Consider the following 10,728-nt stretch of genomic DNA (forward strand, 5'->3'; position numbering starts at 1 on the left):
TAATGAGAAATAAATGTTTTCAAGTCTGGAATTGAAGGCTTAAGCTTTCACAATAGATACCTGTCAGTGGTGGAAATGTTTTACATTACATTTAAAGCCAGTTAGCTGACACTTATGCTGAGTGATGTTTGCTGGATACAGGTGTGTGATAATATATGATACAGTGAGTAAAATCAACCCCTGTTTGTAGAATAAATACAAAAAGTAAAGCACACTGAGGCATTTTCATTTCTGTGACTATAGAAAGATGATTAAATAGGTCTAAAACGCATGTATTCACAGCATCGTCACAAAGAGCCAGTCATAAAATGTTTAAACAGGCATTCAGTTCAACACATGTGCGCTCTGAGAGAAAAGAAACGGCACAATTTCGAATCTGCTTTTTGTTTCAGCGTTCAGCTGTTCATTACATGTTCATTATATTGCATGTGTACGAGTGGGCCTTCGCCCATGGGGAGGCTCAGTGGTTGCATTAAGCCTGAGGTAAAAAGGAGTGTCTGGGCAGGTTAACATCTCAGAGCGCCAGTGTCAGCCAGCTGTCTGCTGCTATCGTGCTGCCAAAAATATGACTCTCTAGCCCTGGCATCTAGCAACCTGGCAAGAAAAAAATCTGTCTCAAAACACTCCACACAGAGTCCACATGCAAACATGCTATGCGAACGCTGTTCTGAAAACGCAGAATAAACACTAAATGACTCACTTTTCCATTACAATGTCAGCTTGGTGATGAACTGTCTGATTCAAGAATTAGTCTGTGCAAAAGGAAATACAGAGATTTGTTACTGATCCCAAATATAAATTGTCATCATTACAAATCCTGATTTTTGTGTGCAGTGATGCACTGTCACCAAAGCTTATGATGACTACACTGCCTCGACTGTTTCAGTCTGCTGACAGACACACCTTTTGTGGTATGTGGGTTTAAACCAATTATCTTCTTCCCATGCCTTCATCCTCCTGTCCTGCCAACATGCTGTGCTTTGTTTTTGCACATGTCCATTAAAGGGCAGAAGTTGCCATGTGTGCGTAATGTCGAATAGTTTTTAAAAAAGAGTTCTCTTCCACAGCAAACTATCCTGCATCTTTAGTAGATGTTTGGTCTCCAGTCTAATTAGTGCAGTCCATGTGACTGATATGCAAGCTGTCAATCAATGTCCTCACTGGATACGCCCGCTGGTTATTAGAGCAACAAATGTAGCATTTTTTTTTTTAATTTTTTTTTTTTACCATTTTACAATTTTAAAGAATCATTTTATCAGGCCTAATAAAATGTGCTGGTTTGCACATTCACCTCACAAAATCCCTTCGTGTTGTGTCAGAAAGGGCATCTGGTTTAAAAATCTGCAGAACTTTTATTAAAAATGCATCTTTTTATACATTTTTAGCCTCAGTTAAAAAACCTGGCGATCATTTAAAACTAAAGCAGTCAATAACAAATATTCAACAGTATCCCCAGTCATCAACCAAATTCACAGATAATACTAATCTTGCTAACTATTTATTGCAAGAACCCACATATGCACATAATGCAAATTCCGTAACCCAAAAAAATGTAGATGCACAAAACCAGAGGGTTATCAAAAACAGAAATTTTTGTCTTCTCATGAAGTTTTGTCCTATATAAATAAGAATACTGAAAACACCATATAATTTCAAATATTATAGGTTGTTGGTAAACGATTAAATTGCCCCTGGAACCTATTAATCATATGTGATGAAAAGTCACTCTGCAGGGCTGGAGACAGACTGCGTACAGGCACCAGAGATTTAAGGGAATTTGGGTAAATTTAAGGGTATGAAAGGGACTGACTGAACCCAACAGACCCACACAGACGCACGCGCTAAAAATATCAGACACATGGATGTGGTTTAACTTTCGTGGAAGTTGGTAATTGTTGTTGTTCTCATCTCAGCAAACACAAGAGAGTACAATATAAAATCTGTATCTTAATTATGAGTCTGCTAGTTAGATATACAGTTAACAAATTATTCAAAGCAACACAGGAAAATTTGGTTGTAGCTGTCTGTGTGACATGGGAAGAGAGGTTTCGAACACTTCAATTTTCCCATGTTTATAAGTCTCTCATGGCAACCTCCACCTTCTGTCAGCAAGATTTTTTTCTTTGAAAGGTTATGCAATCCTTTGCACTTTATTCAAATAAAAGTCATGAAATGCCAGTTTTGGAGGTTTTTAAACACTGAAATCTTTCACTGCTCATTGCTGTTACATTTACTTCCTTGTGTTTTGCTTAAAGAAAATCATGTGCTTGAACTCAAACCTATTTGCCAAATTGCTACAGTTCAGAATAACAACTTCTATGTGTGTGGCAGGTCTGAATAATTACATGTCTTTTTGCCAACACTTTAAAGATAAACAGTGATGTAATTTCCCTACCTGAACAGGTTCTATTTGTGCAAATTATGGTTCAGAACTGACTGACTGTGCAGACTGTCTTCTGCTGTAATTCTTGTAATATGTTTTATTTAGCTATGAATCGTATTTTTAAGATTTTTAAAAATCTGGATCTAAATCTCTTTGAAGCTGGACCTATGGTGCATATGTGACAATGTAACAATGACGAGCATTTAAATAGTTCAAGGTTGATCGAATCATAATTTCCTGTGGATCCTGAGACAAACTATGCCCACGGAAGAGATTTCTGTCCCTTCTCAGCTGTGATGTTGTGTGGTCTTCCTTTTGGGTCACCTGGTGAGTTAAAGCACCCGAGGCAGAATAAAACTTGACTTGTGGGTCTAAAGACAGTTTCGTGTCTCATATATTCCTAGGAGAGATGTGCTATCTCAAGCACATTTGTAATGGAAGAAAACCATTTTGTCTCATACCAGACAATTCTGAGTGCACTTATAGTGTCTCATTTAAAAAAATATTTTAATTTATAAATTATTCTAAAACCAGACGTAACTATGGAAAACCTTAAACATGCTTCCAGCCAAAACTCACTTCATGACCACCCAGCTACAGAAACAAAATCCACCACATTACAAAACCACGCCAGTCACAGAATGCCATTTACATGTCAAAAATCAACCGCATCTTTTACTAAAGCAGCATTAATAAATAGTTTTGAGAAAGGTACTGTGTGAGTGTGCATGTGTGTAAATCAAATTCAATTACAGTAAACGGCTCTGGCAAGAAAAGATGGAAAAACAAAGAGAGTAGATGGCAAAGAAGAACAGAAGGGGATGTGAAAATGAAAACAAGAAGAAGGGATGAAATCTGGGCTGCAAAGAGAGAAAGAGATAAAAAAAAGAGAGAGACGCAGCCAATTGTAGATTTGAGCTTCTATATTTGTCCCTCTGTGTTACTCTGCGATGGACTGTCCACGGGGTACCTCGCCAATTGCCCTGTGTTAGCTGGAATTGGTTCTACCCCCTGCAACCCCAAGTTTATAAAATGGATGAATGGCAAGAAGGGAGGCATCAATAATAGAGCAGTGACAGTGGGGTGAAGAAAGAAGAACAACTGAAGAGGAAAAAGAGAAAGAAATTATGAAAACTGGACACGAAAAAGTGGTTAAGAGAACGGGTAATACACTGTTGAAAAGGTAAAACCAAAGGTCAGGGAGAGCTAATCAGGACAACTAGCCCCCTGCTTTGAGCCTCGCTCCATGGGGTTGATGGGAAATCCCACTGATAAGCCACTGACCTTGAACTACCGGGGGAGAGGAATAATATGAGAAAAAAAGTATAGATAAGGATTGGTGAAGGTAAAAAGGTAAAAGGTAAAATCATAACTTCGATATTGTTAATAAAAAACCAGAGTAAAAACTGATTATATCAAATGTGCTGACAGTGAAACCACAAGAAGAGGGAGATAATGTAGAAATGAGTGAAGTAGGAGAAGGAAAACAAACAGATGAGGATCAGATGAAGAGAGAAGTGAACTTAATCCAAAGATATTCAACACAATGCATGTTATGGGACATACATATATTGTTCATGTGCGAGCACTTCATGAGCACTTCGCTCTCGCACTGCAGGCTTACTTGTTGTTCCTAGAGTATTTAAAAGTAGAATGGGAGGGAGAGCCTTCAGTTTTCAGGCCCCCCTTCTGTGGAACCAGCTTCCAGTTTGGATTCGGGACACGATCTCTACTTTTTTGACCTCTACTTTTAAGATTAGGCTTAAAACTTTCCGTTTTGGTAAAGCATATAGTTAGGGCTGGATCAGGTGACCTTGAATCATGCTTTAGTTATGCTGCAATAGGCTGCTGGGGGATTCCCATGATGCATTGAGTATTTCCTTTTCAGTTACTTTTCCCACTCACTATGTGTTAATAGACCTTTCTGCATTGAATCACACTGGTTATTAATCTCTGGCTCTCTTCCACAGCATGTCTTTTATACTATTCCTTTTCTCACCCCAACCGGTCTCGGCAGATGGCCCCGCCCCTCCCTGAGCCTGGTTCTGCCGGAGGTTTCTTCCTGTTAAAAGGGAGTTTTTCCTTCCCACTGTTGCCAAAGTGCTTGCTCACAGGGGGTCATATGATTGTTGTTTTTTTTTCTCTGTATGGATTATTGTAGGCTCTACCTCACAATATAAAGCGCCTTGAGGCGACTGCTGTTGTGATTTCAATAAAATTGAATTGAACTGAATTAATGCACTTGTCATGGAAATATGACTTCTGTATAGTTAATGTAATATAGTGTATAATTCAAGCTAACCTCAGCACAGATACCCAGATGCAGAGAACAGTAAAAAGATCCTGAAGCTGTCTTCAGCTTGTAGTAGTTTTTGTAAGGTGAAAATAATACTTTGCAAACTCAGTAGTTAGTTATGTAAAAGTACAACAACACCTGAAAATTCAGTTATGGTTTTTGTTCCAAGTCAACCACAGTAGTTACAGCATAATTTATTATAATTTCAGGAAACTGTGGTTCTTCATACCTGGAGGGAAAAAAAGTGAAGGAAAAATTAACTCACACTTTAAGCCAATAAACATTTATTTCTTAATGTTTTCTCAGCCTACAAAGAAGCAACAGTCAGAAAGGGTTGCATGATGAAAAAAAACAAGCCCACCAAATGACAGGCAATTGCTCATCACGAGGGAGAGAGAGTGGGGCGTGGGTGGGTGTTTGGAGCCTCTCCCAGCTGTCAGAGGGCATGAGGTGAGGTGCACCCCGAGTCCATCAGAGATGTCAACACACAGAACCATTCACGCGTCATTCAAACTCCAACGCCAGCCATTAGAGTAAAACTCAGTGCCCTCTTGCTGTGAGGCGACAGTGCTAATCACTGAAGACTCTTGCTCATGTGACCCCAGTGACAGTGGCTAAGTATGCAAGGACCAAGTGTGTGTTTGTGTGTGTGTTTGTGTGGGATCTGATACGATGGACGACTGAATAACATGAATATATCAAGTCAAATAATTCAAATTTAATTTAATTCATTCCTTACAAAATACACTAAAATGTTACTAACAGAGAAACATTTTGATGCCATTATAAAATATTCAAATCTACCATCATAATTCATTATATTATTTTCTTCCTTTATCTTTACAGCATTAAAGCTGATATTTCAGAATCATGCATGAGTTAGACCAACGCATTAAGTTGCAAATAAAAACACTACTAAAAAATATTCTCAGTTCTAGTCATCTCTTGATATTTAGTAATTTATGTGGCAAAATGTGTTTGAATAATCAGCACTAATAATGGTAACTTCTGAGCGTGGTTGGAAAACATGCACTCACATTACATAATTTATCAAGTCCCATGGAAGAGATTTTGATTTATTTATGATGAATAAACTAATGAGTTGTTCACTGTTTAGCTTTACTCACATGACCTAAGGGAGAACTGGGTTGCAGAGAGATATGACTGACAAAGACACAGTGTTAAAAATACAAATACAACTTTCTCACTTTCACCTGTTTTCCTTTACCAAAAAGTCACCACTGAGGAACCCGGTCTTTAAGTGATGAGGTGATGAACCCTGCTTCCGGGCCCAAGCTACTCTGCGTTTAATAAGGCTGTTGTGTTTTAATGCTTTGTATCTTGTTCTATTTAATCTCCACAAGCCCCTAAAAACAGTCAGTGATCACTGTCGGCCTCTCTCGGTTTTTATTGCCGCAAATCATTGTAAAGCTCAGTTTTTAAATCCTTAGATGTAACTACAGCCCAGCCCGTGCAGCAGTATATTAATGACTAACCTCGTATTGTGGATGGATTATCTCAGTTGTTCTCCTGACTGAAGTTTGGTCCATTTGCAGCATCCTGCCATGCAACTGCATCTGTCCCTAACCATCGGGAACCCTCACGTTAACTTTTATCGAGTGGAAAAAGGCATTCGTCCTCCAGCTTCACCGTTTATGTTATGCTAACATAGCTGTGTCGCTAGCGATCATGTTGCACATCATTATATACCAGCTAGCCAAACTTCAGTAACCCTACAAACGTCACTGCTGTTTACTTTCCTGTCTTCATTTATTTCGGAAGTGATAGCAGAGCTGTACGTCTTAATTTGTTTCAGAAATCCCTCAGTCTGAACATGGTATATTATTTAGATGGAAACTCCCTGCTAACTTCTAACTCCGTTAAATTTCATAAATTCGGTTTTCATGAGTGCCTGGATGTTAAACTTCATAGTTACACCTGGTAGAGCAGCCACACGGATCATTTTATTACAGATGAAAGAATTTTTGAAACTCTCAGTGATGCCGCAGTGATCGTGTGACTCAGGGACCTGCAGCGGCGTTTGGACCCAGGCACGGCTAATGACGTCAGACTTAAAGACCGGACAGCATGGACGTGTCTGCTCCAAGCAGCTGACTGTTGTTGATTCAGCAAACTCTTTTCTTGTGTTTTTGCAATGGTGCAACCTGAGCACATTTAAACTTATAAATATTCCTAAATATATATTCTGAATTCACATTCACACCTTTTTCCTAACCGTGTGCCATCTATTTCTTCGGCACACACCCTTTGGTCACCATACACATTAAACAGTTTACTAAACTAAACAAATGGAAGTTTAAAATGTGCATCAGCAAAACAGGTTTTACACATTCACGCTTCATTGCTTCCTTTGTGAACTTGTAAATATGTTTGGCCAAGGGCTGAATAGCTTCTTTCATGAGATGGATGCTAAATTGAATTGTGAAGTTTTCCATCTTAAGGCTACGTCGGCTCTGGCGTGGTTAATTCAATGTCTTTGTCTGAATATGAATAATTCAGACTGCCTCAGAGTTGGAACAAGCACAACATAAAAAAATGTTTTTACAGCTTTTTGTTACAAATTTCATGAAGTAATCCGTTTTCTACCACCTCAAACATACATAATCTAATGAGTCTCAGAAACACAAGTATATGTTAGTGACAACCTTTACCTCACACAGACAGTGTGTGTGTGTGCTTAGGTGTGTATTGTGCTGCCTGACTAATTGTGCTCTTTGTTTGTAGGCCATTTGTGCTGAAAACAGCTGTAACAAATGCAGCTTAGAGGGATTATTAGTCCACTGTTGATTAGGGCAGAAAAGTACATTTTAAAGAAGACAGATGAGGTGATTTCACGTGGTGAAGCTGGAGCAATCAGCACATGTCAAATGTGACCAGCCCCATCACCACATCGATGAGTATTTCTAAGTGAACACATTTTAACCTCAGTTTACACCTCTGTTGTGTAGAAGCTGCTCATGTCTCACAGATACACAAGCTGATATTTTACATATGGATGGTTGCAAAGACTTAAAGATCACATTTACACTGGGTAACCATTTTTTCAGTGTGCAAGACTAATATTGTGATGGTGCCTGTATCATAGGTTTGTCAATTTTACAGCTTTTGCTAAGCTTTTATTTAAATCCATATTCTGCTGCGTGCCAGTTTAGCTCATGTGGTTGAAATGTAGTGGCCTGGGTTCAAGTCTGACCTGTACCTTTTGGCTGTGCATCTTTCCCTGCTTTCCTGTCAAATCTCCACTATCAAAGGAAACAATGCCAAAAAATAATCGTAAAAAAAACTATAATCTTTCTGGAAGGTGTAATAGCACTTGCCCACACACCCCAGAATACCCGCTGTTGACCACCGTTAAGTTACATATAAGCATGTTGGGAATAAACATGTAAAACCAATAGAAAAAAGAAATACAGTAACATAGCATACATAATGTAGAGACCTGTATGCCTTATATTCACCCACATAGAGTAGAAACATAAACATAATGCTTTCACATTCCATCACTGATAACTTTTGCATCACTGATGTCATTCACAGGCAATATTCTCACATTTTATTAGTAAGGTACACAGTCTTGTTCTGGCCTGTTCAAGAAGATTATTAGGAGGGTTTGGTTGGGGACACATTCTCCTCAGAGAGCGAAAGCTGATGTTTTTCATCCCTGCTAAACCACATCTCTACTTCTGTCACCCTCTCACTGTATTCTTCACTGTACCATAATTTCTCTCTCTTTCTGTCTCTCATACACACTTCAGGGACCGAGTCCACATGTGGTTAAGTGTCTTTCCTCTCTTTTCCTCATTCTGTTGGAGAAGTGGAGCTGAGCCCTCGGGGCACTGCTGTCTAATGAACCACTGGCTGCTTTGCGTTTGTCCTGTCAGAACAGAGAAACGACCTCGCTGCTGCCGCTAAAGCCATGCTATCTCTGTGGGGAGGCTAGCAGGAGCTGCAGCATCTTTAAAAGGATTTAAAGCAGCTGAGCGTGAAATCCCAGTCTCTAGTGGTGGATATCCTTATTTAAACAGATGTTAAAATCACATCCACCTGGAAGTCTGGATGTATGAACACCTGAGGGCCTATCTTTCTGTCTGCTTATGTTTGCTTACTCTGACTGAAAAGTCATATGTAGCCTAAAGAGACATACAATGTGTCTTTCCATGAATTCCTAAATGTATGCCATGTGTATCAGTGCCATGTCATATTTCCAAGATTTCCAAAATAAACATAACCTCAAGTCTCTTGTACTCTCACACAAACTCCGGCACTTTGTAAGATGAAAACAACTCTTCACAAGTCAATTAGAACAGAAAGAAGTTTCAAACACTTATTTCAAGGAGATTGATTTAAGAAAATCTTGGCAACAAATCCCTTTGCCTTGCTTACTTATTCAAGTGAAATCAAAGAATGCACACAAAACCCGGCAGTTCAAGAATACTACATACCCACAGATAACCAAACCCTTTAAATAAACTGATCTAATCTCATTTATTGCCTTAACAGAAGAAAATCTTATGATTTTAATCCTGACCAATTAATTTCCTTTCAGCCTGTCTGAAGCCGGTTGATTGTAGCTTCCATTGCTTTTAGTCACTACTGAGGGATGCAGTGTTTATAAGATAAACAGACCTTACAAGAAGTGACCTGTATTGTGGATTTGTTATATTCAGTTCAGTTTGATGGACTGAAAACAACAAGCTGCTTGTTAGTTATCTTCCAAAACAGGACAGTTTTTGGATCTGCATTAATAAAGTCACTGTTTTCATTAGTTGGTCAAGTTCATCTGCATATTAAACATATTGTACTGTTTTAATACTGTGTATTCAGTAACTGATAACTAGAGAATAATGTCCTAATATATTCTACATTTTCTGCACCCTACCTGAAGGGTAGGTTGTCCATCCATTGTCAGCCTTGCAGAATCGTACACTGAAACATATACCACATGAAAAATGTAGAACACAATCACAAGAATGCATGCTGATAAAGACCTGGAGCATTTAGGAAGTCTGCAGCAGTCAAAATGAAGCAAAAGGCGGGAGGGAAGCCGTGACACAGACATCAGTGTGTTGCTGTCAGCGCTCTGCAGCGTGTGTCGGCTCAGTGCTGAGGGAGAGTGAAACCCCGCTGAGAGGAAAGTCCACCAAAGGGCTCATCGCACAAGTGTGACTGTGTATGTGTGTGTCTGTGAGAGATAGAAGAAGCGACAGCATTGCTGCTGCACAGCTCTTCGTGATGTACTCCTACACACACCTTTGTTCTGTTATCACATGCAATACCGTATTTACAGAGGGCTCGTAGACGTGTACATGGAAATATTTTCAAAATGAAACTTTTTCTGTGCATTTGGCATTTTGGCCTTTTGTGCACAAGAAGGCAATGTTAGGTCACTGCACACATAGCTTTTGGAAAATGTTTTTGCAACCAGGAAATAGACTTTTTGACCGGTGATACAGAGTGTCAGGACTGACTGGTCGTGATGGCTGTGTTAAGGTAATGCTGTTTTTGAACAGGCTTCAATGGTATTTTTTGCAGTTTGAAGTGAGAAAGAAAAAGATTCATGTGATAGGGTTGTCATGATACTAGGATTTCAATACATTTATGATACAAGAAGGAAAACACACGACACTTTTATTAATGTTACATTATTTTTAGGTTGTCAGGTGCAGTGACAAAAAGAAAAAAATATGAATTTACATAAAATGCATGTAAAACATTACCCTACGTAGTACATAAAAGACAGTTTTTTCTGGGTTGTCTGTGGTGTGCTGTGCTTCTGTTGTACCATATTTTCATTGCTGATCAAATAGAGTTGTTCAGGTAGGTGTCTGTCTAGTTGCTAGTAGACTTTGCTCATTGTGTTATGCTATTAAATTAACACTGTCTATTAATGTCAGCAGGACTGATAACGCTTGTTGTCTTGGTTCCAGTATCAGTGCATTGTTTTATTATTAGCCACAGCCTGCTATATTAATGATAACTTAACAGGTGGCTAATGTGACCATTGGGTAACTGCTAATAGCTAAACAGC

This window comes from Oreochromis niloticus, linkage group LG18 (assembly GCF_001858045.2).
Source record: "Oreochromis niloticus isolate F11D_XX linkage group LG18, O_niloticus_UMD_NMBU, whole genome shotgun sequence".
Lineage (NCBI taxonomy): Eukaryota > Metazoa > Chordata > Actinopteri > Cichliformes > Cichlidae > Oreochromis > Oreochromis niloticus.